Genomic DNA, 23,415 nt, shown 5'->3' on the forward strand with positions numbered 1-23,415 from the left:
CCGCCCCCCCCCCCCCCCCCCCCCAACCCTCTCCATCACGTCCATGCTCTCGCACAGCCCGCTCTTCCTAGCTAACACTGCAGGCCAGTCTATTCTTGTATCCAGAAATTAAGCCCCACAGCTATGGGCACAAGAGGAACTCCCAGGAGCCAGTGCATTTCATTCATGCAGCACTCAAAACACTGGCATTTATTTATATATAAATGTTAGATGCCTGACCTTTTTGGCTGCTGGATCACCTAACACTGGTCACAGTGGGTTTATGTGCTGGTCACAGAATTTTTATTCCTGTTTTGAGACGGAGTTTTCCTTGACCCCTGGGATAACAGCTAGCTATGCCGCCAAGCGCCGGAGCACAGACTAGCTGGCAGCCAGCCAGCTCCCAGCAAGAGAGGTTCTTGCAGGAAAATCCGTCTGCCAGCAGCAATCCAGCACCCGAGGAGACACAGCCTGCCTGGTACCGTGAGACCTGCACCAGAACCTCCCCTTGCCTTTCCATCCAGACCAGGGTGGTTGTCTCCAGCAGCACCCCTGTTGCCTTTTTGATGTGCAAAAAACCTGACGGGGCATTTTCCAGACTGAAGGCTGAGAAGGGCCAAAGGGCTGCAGCCACCCTCCCGGGTCCGGCGGGACCACCCAGCAGCACCAGGCTCATGGTGCAAACAGAAGATGCTGGTCATCCAGGTAACCATGTTGAACACTGACAGCATTCCTGATGCTATGGAAATCTATGGGAGATACCTTGATAACAGATGCAGCTTTCATTTCCCTCTAATTTCACAGTATTTCGAAACAATTCTATGTCCAGGCTTCCCCCCCCTGCTTTTGTAAACGCTTAAACCCCTCTAATCAGGCTAGATAAAAATCAGAGAACAAGCCAGATAAAATAACATTCCCATCGAGCAAATGCCTGCAGGCAAAGGGGTAGGTGAAGGTTAAACTGACAAAAGAGACTCTTAGACTGTAACAGAAATTTACTGATGATTAAGCAACTATAGAAAAATGGCTGGCGAGAGACTCACCCACACACATGAACATGACTACAAGGGGAAGGGGCAGAAAAGCAAAACCCAGAAAACCAGACAGTTTTCCCCACAAGTTTTCAAGCTGCTTAATATTTCAATGCTCAGTGGCGAGAGGCTGATGAAAACAAATTATATTTTTATTTATTATGAAGAAAGGCTTTAATTCCTGAGAAATTTCAGTTTCTCATTTAAAAAAAAGATATTTCAGCTGACACAAAAATTGTGTCAAACTTTTCCAAAGCTGTTTTCCCTAGCGCACAAGGCTGCCGACAAAAAAGCTGCATGTTTTCTTACTTGGCTGTTGATAGCAAGAGTTGTCCGAGCTTGTTGCCATCAGCTGTGCTGTACAGTTACCAGTAAAGCCGTTTGGGCTCCTGACCTGAGAGAGGTGAGCTATCAGTATTTGACTCTGCCGTTGCAAGGAGGTCATGCAGACAATCCGTAAGATCTAAAATAGATATTTCTGCTGCTCCAGGCAGTTTCCTTGGCTTCACGCAAGAGGCTCCCTCCACTCCCAGCCGCACAGTGTGCTTTGCCATGTGGCTGAAACAAATCCCTCACATCATGGATGGGGAGCCAACCCCACCTGGGCGCTTAAACCAAGCACATTGCACAACCTCTCACCTTTTCCCTGGCCAAGCACAAATCAAAGCAGCCAGCATCGCTTTCATTGGCAATTCAGTTAGCTCCATCCCTACCATGCTTTTAATAATGGGATATATCAACAACCTGACTGCAGGCTGGCAGCAGTGATCCACCAGTGCTCCCTGAAATCTCTGTGTCACAGCAGACCGGCTGTGCTTGCGTCCCAGCACGCAGCCAGCTCTGTCGGGTAACATGCTCCTACAAACCTGCAAACAGGCTGAAAAACATTTGCTCCTTTCTATTCTCTGTATTACTATATAGTCAGTAATAGCCTATTAAATAAAGACACAGGATGACTGTTACAGGGCTGTCCAAACATTTCCTTTCTGGCTCTCTCCCCTCTGTACTACATTTCAATCTAGGGATAATGAAAATACAAATTGATCTAAAATATTAATGGAAAAACCCAACCACCCCAGAATAAATACAGCATCCAAACCACAAGCAGGCAAAACGCCCTGTCTGGACTTTACTTGTCCCCTGGAGTGCTGAGATATTGCAGTGGCTTGTTCACGGAACACTGGCCAAAGCGACTTCTTTTACGCTCTTTGGGCTTAGTCTTCTTTCACTGACGTGCCTGGTTCGTATGTCCAGACGAAGGGACAAGGCAACCAGCTGCTTCCCCAGCTCTGCTCCCCAGGACCCCGTCCCACTTTAGCTTATAGAGACACTCTGATCTCAGCACCAGTTCCCACTTAGTATGAGGACATATATTTTTCTACAAAACAGTTCAACTTCTAATACAAAATATTACATCCATGGTTTTTTTTCCAGACTGTTCCAGGAGCTTAAGTGAGTATAAAGACCGTAAGATGAAACTCATCTTCTAAAAAGCGAAAGGACTAAAACTCCTCCTAACTTGCTGTTCCCAATGTACATGTGACTGTTTTACAGGGGCTTTTTGATGTTTTTGGGATGGAACAAAGCCACCACGAACTCCAGCAACAAGTCCTTGCCCTGGTGCTGTTGCATGCTGCAGCGGCCAAGCAGCCCCCCAAGGACCCCCATGTCCCTCCAGAAGACACCCCAACAGCCAGGGGAGCTGTGCTGGTGCCCCGCTGCCACAGCTCAGCCAGGCTGCCGGGGGAACACTGCAGGCTGCTGCTGTGTTTGGGGAGGCTGAGTCCAGACATCGAGAGTTTTGCCAAATAACCTCAGTTTGTAGCTTTGTTTCTCATGAAGAATTGCCCATCTGCTTCCTCACAGGTGGTTTCACCAATAAGCCATTTCTCTGTTTCTCAAAAACTTCCCTAATCAAACATTGGGGGTTTTGATGGGAGTTTTGGAAGTAATATAATTTGGAAGTAAATAAAATAAAAGCCACAGATGCCTCTACAAATAGGTTCAAAAAAACCCCAGGAAACCAAAACAACAACCCCCCCCCCCCCCCCCCCAACGCTACAAAAACCCGTGTTCTAAAGGCTTTCTGCCAAAACCCACCCACCCACCCAACCCCAACAATAACAGAACAGAGACCCAGAGCACCCTGCCAAGGGCAGCTCCAAGAAACCATCTGCCTGCCAAGAGGTTATCCTCCACGTTGCAGACTGTCTCTCTCTAGTTTGGATTGCGCTGTACCTTAAACATCTCACTTCACTTTTCAGTACAACCCTGAAGAGGTTACGAAGAACAGCAGTTATGAATTAAAGCTCTACTAAAATTTTAAGTGCATATATTGGATGTGTTTCAAAGTATGGAAACTGCAGCTGAAGCTTGAGAAACCAAGCATCTCAGGGATAATTTTTTTATTATTATTTTACTTATCAGCTTACAAAGTTATTGCACCAAAGAATAATTTCCTCCTAACACCCAGTGCACAAACAACTCTCTAAATATGCAGCACTCAGCTGGGCAAAGCCCTCACCTCTAGTAACCTTCCAGTCTGTAAGCATTAAGACAAAAGCAAGCCTGATTCCAAATTTTTAGCAGTGTGGTTATCTGAGTATTTGTGGAGCCAAACGGGCCAGCCCAGCCCGTGTAGGCTGTGAGCAGTGCAGCTGCATTCAGTTACACCAGGTGAAACCCCGCAGCATTCAGCTGTAGTCTGTATCGTGTAATTTTACCCAGAATATTCCCTGTGACCCCATCAGGAAAGCTGGTTGGGGACCTTCTACAGGATCTTCCTCCTGGACCATTTTTGGAAACTGAAGGGACAGATGGTATCTTCTACAAACAGAAAAGTGTTGGAAAGCCTCAGAAGTACAGCTGGAGAAAGAATTAAAAACAAACAAACACGGAACAACCTTCTCCCTCATTAACTCCGAGCACAATCCCAATATTATGACAATATTTGTCATCCCAAATGGAAAGGAAACCGTGAAATAGCAGCATTCTGTGAGTAATTACTTTTCAAATCCCAAACTACATGGAAATGCCACCTTTCAGATGAGCTTCACACTGCAGCATGCCCACAGCGGTGCCAAGGTATCTATCAAGAACTGGTATCACATTGCTTTAATTACCTGGCATGAGCTGAGCCACAGTCACGACACGCAGAGGTCCAGGTGGCTGAGTAACATGGAGGAAAAAGTTAATTGGATGTTTTTGATTGCTGCATGAGTTGGACCCATTTCAAATTGCCCATGTTAGATCTTTCCCTATATATATGTACAGGTGTCACATTCAGGAATAACCGAACCACTACGGGCTTTGGCACAGTCACCAGTTGCAGCTGCCCAGGAGTGAGGATGCAGCAACCTATCCGGAATTCTTTCCTGGAAGTAAAAACATCTAGCCCCAGATCAGACCATCAACAACCTTAAAACCCAGCATTACATTCAAGAGACGGCAGTGCCGAGGAGAAACGACTGCCACAAAACCTCCACAGGATCAGCAGGTTGCCCGAGCAGCCTGCGCTGGGTGTCTCCAAACCGCTCTCCAGGGCGATGCAAACGCTGTATAACCCGCCTCATCCACTGAGCCTGCCCAACGCGCTCGGAGCTACCACAAGTTATTCCTGTTGGAAGGTCTGACACCTTCGGTTTTACCACCCAACGCCAAAGCCCTTCGCGTGCCCCGTCGGAGGCACAGCCACCTCCTTCGGGGCAGTTTCCATCCCCACCTCTGCACCACCACGCAGCACATTGTGCTCGTTGCTACAAGAGTCTCTGTTCCAAATAGATATTTTGTTTTATTTTTACAGGTGATCGTAAGCTGTCTTTTCCTTACAGGGATGCGGTTTGTTTGGTGGTGGGGTTTTTTTTTTTTGCAATGCTACCAAAAGCCTTCCCATACTCACGCATTACTGCGCCACCCATTGCTTTTTTCATCCCCAAGCCACAATTGCAGTAATAACCTAAATAACACCAAATGGTTTCAAATAGAGAAGCTGAACCCATGAAGCGAGGCTTTTGCTGAGGTTGTATTAGCGGATGAAATCAAAGCAATGGAAGCACTTATTGCTAATGAATACACATCAATTATTTATTCCCAAGCACACAATTTTTAAAGGGCGGTTTGTTTTCAGATTACAAAGCACACCAGGATTTTTTCAATTCATTTTATCCTTTCAGTGATATTGTCTCTAGGTGGATTATTCAATTCCAGTACGCATTTCTACGCTAATATTAGTTTTGCAGCTCTATGACTGGTGATTTTTGTATATGCAAGAATCTGTTCTGTCTTAGAGCATACAGATTTGGCTTTGGTGCATGTCTTTGAGGTGTTAAATATTTTGTGGCTTGTGACACATACTTATGTTTTCAAGACAAATTGTTAGTTTCTGTTCCATTAACCCTGTAACTTGCGGCAAACACCACCTGTATCTCTGCTCCAGCAAGTGGCTTGTAACTGCCCCAATGCTGTTTGGAAACATGCAGGATGTTAATAAATAAAAATATTCCCGTGCTGTACCTTGCTAGCCTTATTTCCTATGTGCAAGTAAAACAGTTTGGACTCTCCATGCTTTCACAAGTAAGCAGGCAAAGCAACTTGAGAAATGGGATTGCCACCATTAAGCATGCTCCAGAAAGATCACCTGTGAAATACTGCAGCCCTAAAGGGTTTCAAATCCTTCCTAAACATTTGGGAGGCTTCAGCTTTCTTCCCAGGCAAAAAGTCTGGCAAAGCTTAGGCAAAAATAAATTCCCACTGCTGGCTGAGGTAACAGCAACAACAAAAATCCACTTCCAGAAAAGGATTCAGCTTTCTCTGTCTGCACTTAGCATTAATTTAGCCTACTATAGCAAATGGTATCTCGCCTTGCAATAGGAGGAGGCAGTGCCATGGCTATGGAACGGATGGCACTGGGCTTAATGGCTAGTTAGCACAGGCAGGGGCAATCCAGGCTAACAGCAGGTCCAAGGGGGTTTTGTTCCAAGAGCTACTGGAAGTTTTTTTTCTGCACACGCCCCTTCAGCAGAAAACGCATTAAGCCCATAGTCCAGTGACCATACAAACTTTTTTAAGCACGTTTGCTTTGCCCTTCGTGGTTTTCAAGCACACGGGAAGGGCCGTGCTGGGCTTTCAACACTGCCGATCCGAGCGGTTTAACTGGGCGGCTGCAGGCTGTGCCCAGCACCCGCGCTGCTGGGTATGATGGTTTTATGGTGAAGCAGCACGAGAAACCCAGCAGCAGCCCAGCTCTGTGCACCCAAGCCTTCACATAATTCCCTGCCGTAGCCTTCGTACCGTTCCCGACACACGACACCGGGGAGACGGTGGCTGTGCTTTATTTGTGCTGCCCTGTAGTTGCTTTTGGGATACTTCAACCATTTTGCTGGATGATACAATCCAGGTGATATCAATTTTATTTAAGAAAAAAACAACCAACCCCCCCCAAACCCCACAAAACCAAAACCACAAAAACCACCACAAGCAAAACAACACAAACACAAACCAACCCCCCAGATTATAACTTACACCTCCAAAACTGGGGTGAGATTCGAATGGATACAGCTCCCATTTGTTTCAACAAGTATACAGCCCTATACGTTCTGATATTTATGGGCAGCTCATCATTCAATTTCAGCAAGTAAATTTGCTATCTGCAATGGTTGTCATTAAAGGAGTTGATCGTTTCATAACAATTTACCGGAATTTTTTCAAAACTAAGCATTGTAGCAGTGTAACCAGCAGTACTGTGGGGCATTCAGCAAGCAGGCAAGCGTTCAGCCTTCTCTTGCCTGCTCTTCAGCACTTTTGACACCTGAAAAAAATAGCTAAATGACTCAAAATTCATTCCTAGCATCTTTTTTTTTTTTTTTTTTTTTTTTTTTTGGTGATAAGGAAAAGCCACCTAGCTTTGAAAACAGGCATTTCACTGCACACAGAAGCCCTTGTAAACCCCTAGGACATCCCAGGAGAGACTCCGCATAGTATTCGTGTGCAAATCCAAGAAACGGGTTTAGGGTCACGCTAAACTGATACAAGACAGCAAATTAATTTCAAACAGTTTGAAGCATCGGGCAAGCACACCAAAGGATGCAGCAGGATTACAGCAGGTACCTGCCGCACAGGCACCATGCTGGCAGCGTGCACGCGGAGGAGCCTCGCGCTGACCCATGGGACACGTCGGCTGTCACCCACCAGAGGCATACATCACATTGCACTTTGGAAGAGTTTTCAAATACTCTCTCCTGCAATACCCAGAAGGAGCGTTGGCCCCATTTCAGGAAGAAACACGGTGTCCGAGCTAAAGTCTCTTCAGCCGATGGGAATTTTCTCCCCAGCTATGAGGGCTTGCTTCATAGCCTGACACCTAATTTTAAGCAGATGGGTTCTCAGCCACCCCCTCCCTCACTGCGAATTAAACATAAATACCAGCTGCGCTTTAAAAAGACCCATATTAGAAGCAGAACAAGCAGAAGTCCTTCGGGAGGAGGACGACCTGCAGGAGAGGCAGGGGGGTAACTCCCCAGGACATTCGGGGTTACTAGTCACCTGCAGGAGGGAACAGCCAGCTCTCAGCCTGGAGTCATCCCGCAGGGTCTCATTCATCATGCAGCAGGCCAGCCATGGTCAGGGCTGGAATCCGGCAGCACAGCACCCTGAAAGCTGGGGACCCAACGTGCAAGTTATTTTTACACAGCGCAGCGCCAGGGGAGAACTATATTTAGCATGATTAACATTTACTTCAGTTGCTATAGTGACCGATTTTATTTGTCTCCTGCGTGGGATAGATGGCTAGTTTCTCCTCCAGGCCTTAGGGGACATCACCCAAAAAAAGCAGCGCTTTTTTGGTCACACGGCTGGCAGATGAAAGAACACCCAGCCCCCAGGAAATGTTTCTGAGTTTAGTGGGTTTTTTCCTATCAAACTAGAAGCGCACTTGATAGCAGATGGACAAATTACAGCAGAACGACACCAGCACCTTAACCAGCCCGTAAAGGGTTTTGTCATTTTTTTGTGCTGGTTTGGCAACCAGAGCAGAGGGAATATACCAGGTGGCCCCTTTTCTTTTCATAACACGAATAAAAAAGCCTTGTTTTCAAAACCACCGAACACCAGCAGACTCACAGACCATGGCTGACTTTTGCACAGCACCTTTTTCTTCCCCCTAAGTTTCCTTGCAGAATTTTTATCATCTTTCTATAGAAGCAGCGAGGAAGCAGCATCAAATGCTCTTGCTCTAGCCACAGTGTTCACACATCATTTTGCTTTAAAATACATTATTAGTTTTATGCGCTTTGGCAACAGGTAGATAAGCGTGGATCCCCCGTCTCTTGTGTAAACTGTATGTAAGCTATCAGTTGTGATTTAAACATAAAAAGAACACATTTGCAGTAGCCTTGAGGCTGCCAGTGAAACTTGTCACTGAGATAACAGAGACCGAGAGCTTCTCCAGGTCTTTCCACAGAATTTTCCAATTTTAAGCAGAGCAGAGGGTGTCTTGTAGATAGTTTTTAATTACAATGGTGGTTTTAATTGTAACGTCCGATGTATGTTCCTCAGCAGGGAGGAAGGTTATTTCCAGCAGGGATAAAAATAGAGGTGAGGCAGTTTTAGGCCATCAAAGTCCTTCATTTAAAAGCTGCTTCTGCTTGGGAGAGGAGTGCCATGTTACGGGGCACCGGGGTGCTGGAGCTGCCTGCTCAGAGACACAGAGGGGGATCGGTCCGAGCTAGCTAGGAGGTACAGATCTAAAATTCACTGGCCAGTCTGCATTAAGTTGCTTTAATTCCAAGGAAGTGGTCTTTACTCTGCTTTAAGATATAATTAATGTGAAGTAAATTACAGTAAAGTGAGGCTGTTTGAAATCCAAGTCCACATGAGGGTTTAAAGCAAGTTAAACAACCTGCTTTATGAAAGTTAATTCAGATCAGCTTTCGTGAATATCATCGTGTAGCCAAAAGGCCTCCAAAGAGTGAACACTGGGTTGTCAACAAAAAGCCAGAGTCCATCCCTGCCCTGCCAATGCCTGGGTCCAGCCCTGGCATCCACTCCTTAATCCACAAAATGCACCACAGCTCTGGATGCATCGCGGGCTATCAAAGGGCATGCATCCATCACGGACCTCTGCTCCTGCCAGCTCTTTCCCATGCCTCCCATGAGGTGAACACCACTGTATTTATTCGGGTTTGTTATTCAACAGAAGCTGCAGGGCAGCACCAAGGAGATGCCTGGAAGCGGGACCACTGTGAGCAGAGGGCTGGGGGAGTCAGGGAAGCGCCTGCCCCCGCAGCTCTGAACTGGCTCCAGCACCATGTACCCCCACCAGCCACACACCAGTGACGGCACTGGCACATGTGTTCCAGGAGAGCCCCTGCTGCCAAGTGGCCTCCCCAGCCTCTCCAGATGCTCCAGACCTCAAACGCCTTTACCAGGCACCACCTCAAATTTGTTGATGGAAGCCAAAGAGCTTAACAAGCTCAAAGGATGCTTGCTGCTACGTCCTAATGGCAGCACATTTGCCATGTCACATATGATGCTGCTAAAAGATGAGACTTCTTATTGCCTTCTGTCCCAGAGCAGCCAGCATTACACACCATAACCATGTTTTCATCAAATAAATCCAAGCCTACTGCTCATGCCTAACAGACCCTTGCAAAGTACCTCCCACGTACAAGCTTTAAGAGCCTGGAGTGCTTCTGAAGGCAAAGACATTGCAAAAAGCTCCACTAATGAGGGTTCATTCAAGTGTCACACTTATGATCTAAAGGTAGTAAAAATGCACTAAGTGCCAGCCACCAACAAGTTCTAGCAGCAGTCACTGTGATCCCAGAAGAAAAACATCCTTTCAAAGGAGACACGGGAGGAATGAATACAGAGGGTCCTGTTTCACTCACTCTAAATCATCGGCTGACACAGTTACACAGCCCAAACTAGATGCCCAATGGAGCAAGGATTTCAGTATCTATTAAAAGAAAGATGTAAAATAAAAGATACAACAGGATTAAAGTGAAAGTGCACACAATCCCATTTCATCCCGAGAACTGGAAATAGATTTATACAAGCATTATATGAACCAATTTACATGCCTTGGCTTTGGGGACCTGCCTGGGTTTGGTAACTCATTCACATCAAACTGCAGTGACTCCTACAGAGAGGAAAAAGATGCCGTCTTGCACATCTACATAACCCAAATGCAGCCAGTAACCTGAGGTTTTCCTGCACAAGTTCTTCCATAACAACCTTCCAGAACGGGCTGCCTGGTCCTTCGTGTTTATTTGTGCCCATTGATGTTGATCCTTACCATGCAGAGGCGTTTGCTTCCAGTATGGAACCACTGCATACGTGCTACCGAGAAGAGGGATTTAACTCTCACCCTTAAGCTTCAAAACCTCAGATCCAGCCACGTTGCACGTTTTCAGCATAACAGAAACCAGGGCAGAAACAATTGTGTAACGAGCAGGTCAGGTACAGAAACTGACTTCTCCAAAAAAAGTTGGTCCTTGAGGATGTATGTGGCCTCCTCCTAACCTGTCAGGAGTGTGCCAGCTGGAGATCTTCACTTGGGAAATAACCCAGTGGCCTAGTTTTCAAAAGGTACAGATTTTGGGGTTCTGGAGTTTCTCGGTACCTCTGGCCCCAGCCTCACACACATACAAGGCTTCACTTGAAGGCTTTGAGCCGTTCCCTCAGCACCAGTATGGGCAGTCTGAGCTAAGCTGCATTAAGCCTGTGCAGGATCCAGCCTGTTTAGCGAGCTGTACGTTTGACTATAAAAAAGATGAAAGACTTGGGTTCCTGGCCAGCCTCCCTGGGTGAAGTTCTCAGGCCTGAAGTTGTCCCTGCGGACCTTTGAAGAGCCAACCCAACTATGAACAGTCCATGAGAAACATCTTAAAGTTTAAAATTAGCGTGAAAGCCACTGTGATCTCAAATAATCTCAGCAGAATGTTTCACAATCTTTTTCCGTGGGGAGACCTACCACAAGCTCTCCACAGCCACTCCCCAGAGACCCCTTCCATCAGCTGAGGGTCCCCGCTCCCGCAGCACCCTGCCACAGCACCGCCAGCAGCGGCATCGCGCTTGGGATGCGGCTGAGTACCCAACTCAGCCACAAACATGATGCATAGGGGTCCGAGTAAGGACCCCTTTGTGCATCACATGGGGGATAGCAGGTATTCTCTAGTCACATCAGGATCTTCCATGGCAAAAAGCCCCAATGTCAATCATGGTTTTAGTCTCAAAAGGGCCATCTAGCAACTGAAATACAAATGAGGTAGAGGAAAACAGAAAAGAAAAAGCCAAGATAACTCATTTGTAAATTTGGTAAATAACAAAACTGTTCCTTTCAATCCAGCAGTAGAAAATGTCTCATAACAACCACTTCACCTTTAGTATAAATAAAGATGAGACTTTTAGGTTTTTTTGAAACTGAGGTTTGAGTCATTCCTCCCAATAGGATGATCACATCTTATACGAGGCTTTTATAATTACTTTGCTCCTGAGCTGGTAAAATCATCCCTGGTACTATTTAACTTTTTGGGGATGCTGTTAAAGCTGTGTCCAAACACCCCAGGAGGCAGTTAGGAAGCAGTTTATTAGACTTTAAACTGCTGCAGACTCTTACAGCAGGATTTAAGACACCCATGAAAACCTATCACAGGCTGAAAAATAGGAAGGAAAAAATCTTAAAGGATTTCTCCTTATGTGATCTTTGAGAACAAGGGCTTAGCTGTTTGCAACACCTCTAAATAAGCTGTGCTTGGGGGGAAATGAATGGTGGCTGAAGGTAACTATCTACGGACTACAACAAAAGCACCGAAAAAGGGTCACGTTAAATTTCATCAATGCTTATTTTGAGCTTGGTGACAATGCAAATGCTGCAAGACTTTCATTTTCTCTCCCCTTGTTAACAATCCTAGGAATAACTGAAATATAACTAGCGCTGTGCTGTTACTAGAGAGGCTCCCTGGATTTTAACAAGCATGTGATTAATGAATATAACAAAAGCTGTTGCTTTCCTTCAACCAGTTAAGAACAACTCTCTTTAAAAATGAGTGGAACTGCAGCGTTAAAGCAATTACAAGCCAAAGCCACTCTATTTGCCAGTCAACTGTGGTAAATTCAGATAAAACTGGTTTAATCCAAACATGGGAACACGTTCAGTTATAGATACCAGAATACAACCACAAGGTTAATCTACTACATATAATGGCAAATACAGCCTCATCTGATCAACACCTGCTGAAGCAGAAAATAGGAAGGATTTTTTTATTAAGGCTTATTCTAAAACTTACTGTTGGGCTTAGGCTCCGAATATGAAAGGATGTTGCCCACCAGACTGCCCCACCCGTGCCTGGCTTCCAGAGACCCCGCTCATCTCGACGGGAGCGGGACTTCTCCACCCAGCGGGCTCAGGTTTGGGCTCAGGTACAGTATTAAAAGCCTGGCACTTGACTTGCCACATTCCTCAAGAGCAGCAAGGCACTCGGTAGTGCTGATTTCATCTGGAGGCAGATTTAATTTAACAATTCCAGGAAAAGGCAGGAGAAACCCTGTAGGGAGCCATCACCACACGAGATAACCCTATAGGAAGTTCCTTCTTAATTCCTGTTTACCAGGCACTCCTGTTCTTCCTGAAGCAAAAGGGAGTAAAAAAGGTTTGGAATAAAATTATTCAGGTCTTAATATATTCTTGTTATCCACGTAATTTCCCACCCTTTCCTTCAGTGCAGCTAATTCTCAGTGGAAAAGTCTTTTTATGATCGAGTTGAAGCCTATTATCTCTCGCCGTACTAAATGAAAGTCGTGTTTCTTTTACTACACAGCATGAAAAAGGAGGGCAATTGTGACCCCCGTTGCATTCGATAGCTGGATCTGTACAAATGCAGCACAAACACCACATCTTTTATAATTTAGTGGGTTATTCTATCGAACATATGTAAGATACATCTCAAAAGAGTATCATAAGACATGTAAGGTCTAGGGAAAACAAGAACGTTTGAGAGTATGCAGTTAGGAGGACTAACAGTCCAAGCTTTCTTTATTGTCAGAATTATCTAACATAGCACAGCACTTTATCATAAAATAATTTCACTTTGCATAAAAGCACAGAAGATGACAGAATAAAAATATGTTTATGGAACAAAGGAAGATTGATTAATCAAAGCAACAGTAAGAGCTCCATGCAATCTTATTTCTACATATTGTTTAATATAATTTGCCTAAATAGATGAGTCGACTCATCTATTAAAAGAAAAATTTTTAAAAAGGACTGTCCATTAAAAAAGAAAAAGGACACACTAATAAATCACTGCAAATAAGGTTTATAAGACAGGCTTTTCAGTGCCAAAATATCTCTAGCTGAGCCTGTCACTGCTAATGAAACCAGAAGCACTGGTTCCTGATTTGGTGTCACAAACCAGCTCAGCAGCATCACCAGGTCACTGCTCCTGGAGTGACCCCATCCCTGGCCGAACCCCCACACTGCGGTACCGTGCCGCACATGCTCCCCCAAAGGCAGGCATCTCTATCAAGGCTTTTATCACCGTCTACATTTCTGAGTGGGAAATGCCTCTATCTACTGAACTTTCCATCTGACACCAAACCAGAGGAGAGGTTTACCCCCACACTGCATCAGAAAGTTGCTCATTAACCTGGGAGGTCATAGACATGCCCAACAAACAGGCGTCTGCGTTTCCAAGAAGAGAGAGGGGATGTTTATTTTAGTTGTGCTTCTCAGAATTTGCTTCCAGATAACAACAAAGTAATTAAGACATGGGGCATAGAGAAAATCCATCCAGACTTGCTGGAACAGATCGGAAGAGTGAAGTGGTCACGGCAGCTAACATGCTCTGCAAGGCTGTGCCTCGCTCCAACGCGTGCACCCCATGAAGGGACCCACCCCCCCCGTCAGGAGTCCAGGTCTGACCCATCTGTCAAGGCAGAGCTTCAGTTACAGATCAACCGCGAGATCCAGGCAAGCAACACTACAGCTCCTTAAAGCATTAGCTTGTCATGAGCAGCTCCGTAGGTCAGATGTCAGCTCTGCCTTTGGGTGATGCACAACCACGCTGTGGGAGCGTCCTCGCTGCAGCTCACATCACCCCAAAGGGGTTTCAGCTTACGGCTTTTCACCGACAGCCCCGACTGCACAGCAGGTTTGTGTGCCGATGCCTTTCAGATACCGACTTACTGACTCACGCGATTTCTCTGTCTTGCAGACAGCACCAGTGTAAATACCATTTCCCCATGTTTCGGTCATACAGGTTCCCCACCGGCTTCTTCAGGACAACTGGCTCCGTTGCTCAAACAGGTCTTTATGCCCGTCAGTCCAAGGCTTGGGCTACAGACACTGCAGGCTGCACTGCAGTGAAAACAGCTGAAGCATTTCAGCCTCCATTTTTTCCACCTGCATCTTTCAAGAATAACTTTAAGAGCATTTTCTATTTTGAATAACATAAACAGCTAAGTATTTGCTTTTTTGCCTTTCCCCCACCCCCCAAGAAAACCTGGGGAAGAGTGATCTCAAGCTGCCCAGATGACAAGTCATTTCTTTCGCAAGTTTGTGGTCGATCTGCAAACCAGAGCACTAGATGCCTTCAGCAATCCGTATCTTCTCCTGAATGGGTTAGCAGGGAGAAAGCTGAGGCTAATTTAGAAGCTGGCATCCCAAGAGTCAGGAGGGAAAGCGAGGGGGAGAAGACATGCAGGCACCAAACCCCTGAGGAGTTCCTCCTCACCCACTTGCATACTGCAAAGCTCCATGGAGTAAATCAGTCATCACACTTCCCCCAATTGCCTTCCCAAACGCTCTGTGTGTTTCAGTATACCTCTCACCGAGTCATCCCCCAAAGATACACCACAGACTTGTTACTCCTTCCCTTCAGCAAATTTCAGTCCGAGACTGGTGTGTTTCTCATTACTGCTCCTAGCAGCGAAGAGCAATACTGGATAAATTAATGTGTAATTGGAAGAATGACTCAGAGATTAACTGAGGCATTCAGTCCTGGGAGGATAAACGCTAATAACTTTGGCTTCCAGGAAGAAAGTATGTCAGAAAATTATAATTAGACAAAAAAAATACATGCATGAGGGGGGGAGTCACATATTTAAATGGCTGAGATGAATACTAAAATGGTGTAAATTTTCTCCCAATTTATTAAAAATAGATAGGAGTATGAGACTCCTGACCCTGCCCAGCAGCGTATCTCCCATATGCTCGTAGCCAGGAAGAGGAGACCCCCCCCCACCTGGTACCACTGCCCCAGCTGCCCCAGCAGCTGCCCCATCCACCTGCCCAGTGGCACTGGGGAGAAGGGGCTGGTGGGGCTGGGGGCAACCCCTTCCCAGCTGCAACCCCTCCTCACACCGAAGCCTGCAGGAGGACACAGAGCAATCCTTCATGTGTTATTTCTTCCCACCACCTATGGTCCAGCTCACCCACCAGTGCAGCACCACCCCTGGCTGACTCCACGTACGTCGAGGCAGTCGGGGACACAGCCCTTCTGGTGTCCAAACCAGAACTAATGACCTGGGGATATTCCCCAAACCAGTACAACTGCTGTTCTGAGGTGATGCCAAATGACTTTGGAGGAAAAAACCATCAGGCTCCACATTTTTCAAGGCTCAATAAAATCTCAAACAAAAAAAATTTCAAATCTCAAACAATGCAAGTGACTCTTCGTTTTAAATACTTCATTCCTTAGTTTTGTAATGAGAAAGTTGCAATTGTGCAAGTTCATGATGCATACCGAAAGCTGCTTTAATTAAAATATATGTTTTTAAATACTATTTTTTCTCTGTGGGACGTATCTATTTGCGGGTGGGGGTGGGGTGGGGAGGGCTGTGGTTTTATCCAAATTGATATATTTAGGCTTTATTTTTTGCTCTTTTCTTCCAGCCAGATATCTAAAAGCATCAAATTACTAATCCTGAGAGAGAAACTGAGGAACAGCTCTGGTAATAGGCATTAGAAAACTTGTTTTAGACTACACCAGTGACTTTAATTACTTCAACATGCTACAAAATTAAGCAGTCTTTGAAGCAGTAGCGAAAGCATCAGCCAACCTACGACAACCTGAATGCCTGAAAGCACTGACCTTGGGAACTCAATTAAGGCAGGCAAAATTCATTAAATTGTAGCTGAATGAAAGAAACCGATTTTCATTTACGCATGTCCTTTAGTGTAAGTGTGAAAATCCCCCCTGATTACACCTGCTCACACTTCGGAGCACATGCAAACATTTCCACTACCCAAATTCCAGCTTGTGCTCCATCCTCTTAATGGATCTTGCTGTACTGTTGGAAATACTGAATCTGCAATATACGTACGAGGAAAGTACCTGGAGACTTCCATCCTCTCCCAAAAGACAAGAAAAGGAGGCTACACATGGCAAAAATAGAAATTCTCCTGCATCGACAACACACTGCCATAACATACAGAGACCCTCAGCCCGGGACAGCCCTCCAGCGTGCGGGTCTGCATGTAGCACACCGGCAGTCATCTGTTACCAGCGCAGATTCATGACCTTTCCCAACTTCAGAATTAAAATATAAGCACACACCAGACTAACAGGTATCACAAGTACAATACAGAAGGGCAATCTGGCCACATATGGCAATATTATGGGTAAACTTGTGCTCAGGAAGCATGTACGAGAGCAGAGCCCTTCAGACCCCAAAAGTTATCCCCAGAGCCGGGAGTGCCCCTCACAGCCATTCTTGATTAAAACACCATTGCTTCACTCTGCACCTTTGCTTCTTCCCCTTGTGCAAGTTTATGTGTACGTGTGTGTGTGTATATATATGTGTATGTATACACAACATACACATCTCATATGGCACTAAAAGCCCGCAGAGTCCCAACAGTACAAGAACAGACTCCTTAAATCACACTGAACAGCATATATCTGGCTGAGAAGCAACCCAGCACGCTGGCACAAATTCACTTCTGGCACTCCGCTGGTGGAGCGCTGGGTGCTCACCATCAGCCACGCGAGGGGAACAGCTCCAGGTTCTGCACCAGGCAAGGGCTTGCTCAGGCTTGCAAATGGAGACGGTTTCTGGACTACAGGATTTCTGATGAGCACCCGTGTATTTGCTTCAGTAGAGGACCTTAAAACATTAATACTGCAGCAAAACATGAGGACACTCATGACTGCCTGCTGGGACTGAGTACCAAGTGATGGAGTTGCGTGCCAAGTACTTTGCCTGTTAGATATATGGCTGACAAGATGGGGGACTTTTTTCTTTTCCTTCTTCTTTTTTTAACAAATAAAAGCTTTCCTGAAAGTTACTTCACAGCTCTTCCCATTCTTACTGAATATGCCATTTTCCAGTTTTTTTCCCTGCCGATCATTAAGCTTTTATTATGGTTTGACAAATGAACAAGTGCCAAGCGCTGCCCTCCATGGAATAACCACCTTCCAACTTCAAAGGAAGATCTCTTTTTAAGGGCTGTGCTCTTGGAAACCGCTGTATTTGGTTCTGCCAGATCACTGTCTTCATGCATCAAAGCAAAAGGTACATTAGCAAATAAACATAGAGGAAATATTTAACTTGAGGGAAGCTCAGCAAGCGGTGAGGAGGGACTCTCCAGAGCACCCTTTGAGCAAGCAAACTCTATGTGACTCCCAGTCTCTCCGGTGCATAGGGTCAAATAGATTTTACCAACCCATGGTGCTTCCACAAGCACTGCAATCCTCAGCCTTGTACTGAGAAACCCCTGCAGCCTCAGCCCCCCATGGAAGAAAAATATAAAACATTTCTGGTAGTTGCTGATGCACAGAGAACCTCTGAAATGCAACTTCACAACTGAAAAACTCAAGCAGGATACTCAGGTGTTCCCAATAGCTTTGGGGAGTTTGGGGTGATTAAGCTAATGATGGTTCTGCCTTATGGGGCTTTTGTACTAAAATACTTGGCAGAAACAGCTGTATTCACCTCCGTATCGTTTGTACCGGAGATGCAAAACAATCTGCCCTGGCACAGTTTCCTTGTACCGAAAGCAGCGCGGTGCATGTGGTCCCACGTATATTTGTTGTGCAGTCCTGGTACCTCTTCCTCAGTACTTTAAAATCCATTTACGGTCACATCCCTCTTACCACCCTTTAATGATCTCGCTGCATTACCTCAGGTTCATCTGCTTCAGCAAACCATGAGGCCGACCTTTCCTGGACCCACTTCTAGAACTTTTCTGTATTTATTTATTGTTTTTCCTCTGAGCATCTCCCTTGTGACCTTCCACTCAGTTACAGCTGGGCACAGGGGGAAATGTAAGACCTTGGCTAACAGAGGGGTATGCTGGCAAATTGCCCTTCACAAAAACAAAGCATGACTTCAGGTGATGGTAGCAGCTCAGCTGCTATTAATTTGTGTATCAGCTTTTCCAAAGATCCTTTACTGCTTACGCTGGAAGACTACTGAATGAAGCACCCACCTAAAGCTGAGGCTATGGAAATATCAAATCCAGCTCGACAGAAACCATCTGCTTGCGAGATAGGATGGATAGCGAGCGATGATGGGATGAGACCGCTACATGCATACAGGTTTCATAAAGCAGAAACACACTCACAACCATCACCATCCCTGTCCAACTCCCCAGAGACCCTCCAGGGCAGGGAAAGGCGCTGCGGGGTGCAGCACAGCCCCGCCGTGGTGAGTCCCCAGGGACCTGCAGGGGCTGTGGGAGGCAGCGTGGCCATTCACACACTTAGGGTGACAGGGGGCAGTCAGAATGGGAGGGGAAGCAGGGGGCAACACAAGCTTCCTTTTAATATTAGTAGCTTTATAACAGAACTGAAAATGAATTTAACTTAGGCAGTTTCCTCTATTGTCCGTTTTATGTCAAACAGCGATGAAAATAGCTGGTTACTTGACATACCACTTCCTTCTTCACGCAGACCATTTATTTTTTTTCCATCCTCTGCCACACGTGACAATGCTGTATTACAGCACTATCATTCATTTCAGTATTAAATAAAAGCTTAGCCTTAAAACAGAGTAAATGAGAATTCCTTCAGGGCACCGCTGTGGGGCACACAGGCAGGAGGATGTCGGGAGGCAAGAGACTGGCACACAGAGCTGGATGAAACCATCACCATGAAGCCTGGCACACCAAACCCTCACCCCAGACCAGCTTCCAGCTGCAGGTGTCCTTACGTACCCCAGATGCACCCACATTCCCTCGCTCTGCCCTTGTTTGCTTTAAACATCTTGAGAACTGACGTCTGGAGAGACAGCCTTCCCTTTGTGTGGGACACAGCGAGGGAGGACATGGGTTTACTGGGCTGGCACAGAGGGGATGTGCTTGAGTTTCAGGGTCGTGAGAAAAAGACACCCAGAGGCTGGCACTGTTGTAATACAGGTTGCACAGAGCACCCAGCCAGCCGTCCCCACCCAGCACCCGTGCCCCAGAAGAACCTGGGTAGGGTCAATGAGAAGTCAATCCAACAGTGACCGGGTAAGCTTCATTTATGAAGACGTACCTGTTTTGCGGCTTTTTGTTGGCATCCCACACCAGTATCTGCAGTCGGATCATGGCGTGCAAAGCAGCCACTCCTGGCTACAGCTGTCACCTCCACTTGGTGGCAGGACCAAAATGGTTCAGACCAAGAGGCACTGTGCTCAACCCTGGGGCACAGGGACAGCTCAGGATGGAACCTCAGAGGCGATGGGGTGAGGTGTGTGCAAAGACAGCTCAAGCTTCAAAGCTTATTGAGGAAGACTATGAAAGGCTTGAAATCACGGGGCAGAAAAAGCACTCCGCACGCCTGGCACCCCTGGAGCAGCTGTGGACCTGCACAGCTGGACAGCAGCTGAACACACAGGGTACACAGCTTATCCATAGCGCTGCCTCACGCCACTCCAAAGCAGGAATGCCAAATCGCTACTGCCTTGGCCAAGTCACTCACCCATCTTCCTAACCAAACAATGCCTAGAATTTGAATAAGAGACCTCCTACCTCATTTATGCAAATTAGAACTCTTCATCATTAAAAATAAGGAAAGCATTTATCTAAACAGTTGGTCACAATTAGCCTGGGCAGGCTCAATTATCTGCCACGACAGTCCGACTTAGCAAGATTAATTCCTTCTTGTCATAACTGCTTTGAACATCTCAGCCCTAACAGACCAGTAAGTTTTCTTCACCGTTTCGTTAAGTTCTTCAGCTTGAGTCCCAGTTCACCCAGCCCTTACGAAGAGCCTTGAACTGGCAGCTGGGACAGGACAGCACTTTCTAAATTACGTAAAACACTCCATTTCCCTACCAACAAATTGCTTTGCAGTTTGACCCAGACACAGAAGGTCCAGCTTTTTTAACTCCTCGCTCAGCCTTCTTCCTCAACTCAATTGCAAATGCCCCCTCACACACATTTTCTTAAGAAATGTGGGCCTTTCATCTATCTTTGATAAACCAAGAAAGAATCAAATAGATAATGTCTATGAAGATACCCAAGGAAAAACCAGGCAACCAAGAGAGGAAACAGATTCTCAGTTCATGAAAACAAGTTACAGCTTCCTTGAACGCAGGATACTCCACTGATTTATCCCAGTTAAAGGTCTGGCTCCATTCCATTTTTGAGAAGTATTTTAAGCAGTATTGCAGCTATTCAGCATTTCTGAATAGGCGTGGAATATTCAGCCAAGCAAAGTTCCTCCTCTGCATACTCGTTAAGGTTTGTGTTTATGTAACACTTCAGACACCATAAATAAGACTGATTCTGTGATATATAAACCACACGTTGAATGTGCAATTCAGTTCTCCTATTTTTATGTTGCTGGACATACCTGCAACTGGCTTTTCACAAATACAACCTATTTTCACACATATTCCTGATTTTATTTTTTTTTTCAGAATGGAAATAAGTGCTACAAATGCTAGTACCACTTCCACCAGCCAGGACCCTGCCTTTTGTTTTAGTTTTTCAATGTCAGAGATTAGTCTTTCAGCATCAGAGAAGGACTCAGACATGGCACATTCTGGCAGGTTAGGTTTACAGAACTGAAGTGGCCCAGGGCACTTCAGCATCACCAGAGCAGCACAAGGTAAGTCAAGGGCTCTGCGTGAATTGCTAAGTCTTGGCATGGGTACCACCACACACCAGGATGCTCTTCTGCAGCAGGATTAGCACAACCTTGGCTGATTTAATCACCTCGTTACAAGGACCCTCCTTCTGAGGTCTGCATTGATACAAGGGGACATGCAGAAAGATTAACACCACTCCTGACCACATCTGTGGCCCCTGCACTGAAGGGGGTGACTCCCCCCATTCACCCCAATGCCACAAGGCAGGCACAGCCGCGGCGGGGAGGGGACCACCACCGGCACAGTGCAGCCACCCGTCCTTCCCCAACACACCCATTCACACCGCTGAGAAGCGTCACCTTCTCTTTGACGAGCCGACAGCCGTAACTCCAGGAATCCTCCCAAAGCCACCTCCTCAGAGAGGACGTGGAGGCAGCTGCTGCCCTGCTCACGGAGCGACCAGCCCAGACGGAGATGCTGAACGCTCCTGGTGGTCTATTACAGCAAACCACCCTCCGCCACAGGGGCTTCGCAAACCCACACAAGGTTTTACAACTCCTTGAAACGGAAAAGTACGCATCCACACACTAAAATCGTAACTTGATCCGATTGTAACTTTTTCTGACATGCAGAACAGCCACCGGCATCTACTGCAAAGGGGCTGCCCACAGGTTGTAACGGCGTCGGCTTGTGGAAGTGCTTGCTGCTGGATTTGTAAAGGAGGCCAGGGCCAGGCAGGAAAAACACCGCAAGACATTTGCATGAATGGAAATAAAGACATTCAAGCTGGTTTTGCTCCCAGGAGCGCAGCGTTCAGTGCACACTGACCTTCAAGCCCAGCAGCATGCTCAGCGCTGGCACGGAGGCAGGAAGGCGAGCTCAGGGCGTTTGGGGAAGTATCTGTTTCTGTTTAAGATCTGGTTTCTGCCAGAAGTTACTCACACCAAATCAAACCGCTTTCAGTCGACTCCCTCTGCTCCTCCCCTTCTCCGACTTTCAGATAGTTATTTGGATCAAACTGCACTAGATACGTGCTTTCCCAAACCATTTCCAGGGTCAGTTTTTCCCTGTTCACCTTCCATTCTGCCTTTGCAAGCACCCATGTATCTTCCCAAAACATACCTTGAACGGAGGTGTGGGTGGTTGTTTTTTTCCAAATACTCATTGCTTACATTTTCTTTCCAAATTAGTTTTGTTCATTGTGCATTGAACAGAAATTATGGGTAGAGTGCTAAGCTTCAAGCCTGAGCTGGCTGTCAAAAGATGCAATTGACATGAAATTCTCCCTTCATCACACGTGAAATGGCAAAGATAGCTGTAGGCAAGCAAACAGGCTGACACAAACACCCCAGGGCATCACCTCAGCCTCTCCCAGACACAGGCAGGAGTGCCTGCCCTGCCACTGGACGCAGGCTGCCTGCAGGCAGAGGGATGCCTGCCAGCACACACACTCAGAAAAGCAAATAGGCGAAGGAACGATATACCTGCGAGCTGCAGAGCTCTCCCTGTGGGAGCAGTGGGACTGTGGCCCGAGAGCCACCCGAGCACAGAGCCAGCATCCTGCAGGATAAAGAGCAGCAGAGGCTGCTTCTCTAGAGGAGGAAGGCAGTTCACAGGACTTGGATGAAACAGGGAGTGTGAAAGCTGGCCCATACAAGGGCTCCTTCCTTTTTCAGTGGAGATAGCATGAGGCTGCTGAGTTTGCAACCCTCTAACACAATCCCCCCAAAAGGATCCCTCCACACCCAGCTCCAGAACAGCAGGCAAGCTGTGCATGACCTGAGCTGTGCATTACCACTGCCAGGAGATGCCAGATCTCCGTCACGTTATCAGGGTGACTAGTCCCAGTCTTTCATACTGAACCCATTTTCCATACCTTTCACAAGACAAGGCTGCCGAGCAGCTCACCGAATTTAGCACAAAAAGAGAAGCTACTTGCTTACAGAGCAGAGAGGGCTACATACCAGTCTTCCTTCATCCGTGTTTTAAAAACCAGCACATCCTCTTCCTTGCAAGTTCTGCCTTCAGGAAACAGTCCTGACCTGTGGCTCCTTCTCACCTCAGGCGAGGCACAAAGCCAGCTGGGTCACAGCTCACTCCCACCATTCCCCAGCGAGCTCATTAACTCCAGGTGATGCTGTGCTGAGTACGATGGCTGCAGGCAGCTTCTCTTCTCAGGACACCCAATAACACGCCCAAACCCCCACCACAAGCTCTTTCCCACCTTCCCCTATAAATGCACCAGGGAATTTCCATGACATATGGTTTCTGAAGCATTTCCTAGGAGCTAAGATACATATATGGCCATGCACACAAATTATCTGTGCCAAGATGAAGCTTGATGCTCCTGCACTGTGCCTTGTATTGTCACCTGAAGCATGTGAATGTG

The 23,415-nt window shown here is 46.5% G+C and overlaps 3 long non-coding RNA genes across 6 annotated transcripts in view; 2 read left to right on the forward strand and 1 right to left on the reverse strand.

Moving 5' to 3' along the window:
* LOC130157976 (uncharacterized) overlaps nt 1–22,980 on the reverse strand; it is a 58,899-nt gene extending 35,919 nt beyond the window's left edge. Inside the window, exon 1 of one of the 4 annotated variants that reach the window (XR_008825108.1) lies at nt 19,487–22,980. This is a non-coding gene — a long non-coding RNA (uncharacterized LOC130157976). Of the gene's footprint in view, nt 1–12,295; nt 12,434–19,486 lie in introns of those variants that run through there. The other 3 variants (XR_008825114.1, XR_008825109.1, XR_008825113.1) reach the window with 3 other exon arrangements.
* On the forward strand, nt 48–3,045 carry LOC130157979 (uncharacterized). The gene is made up of 2 exons (XR_008825119.1): nt 48–684; nt 2,565–3,045. It is a non-coding gene; the product is annotated as an uncharacterized LOC130157979 (long non-coding RNA).
* On the forward strand, nt 12,626–16,160 carry LOC130157977 (uncharacterized). Its single transcript, XR_008825116.1, has 2 exons — nt 12,626–14,158; nt 15,901–16,160. It is a non-coding gene; the product is annotated as an uncharacterized LOC130157977 (long non-coding RNA).
* Nucleotides 22,981–23,415: the final 435 nt, after the last annotated feature.

Source organism: Falco biarmicus, chromosome 13, assembly GCF_023638135.1.
Source record: "Falco biarmicus isolate bFalBia1 chromosome 13, bFalBia1.pri, whole genome shotgun sequence".
NCBI classification, from domain to species: domain Eukaryota; kingdom Metazoa; phylum Chordata; class Aves; order Falconiformes; family Falconidae; genus Falco; species Falco biarmicus.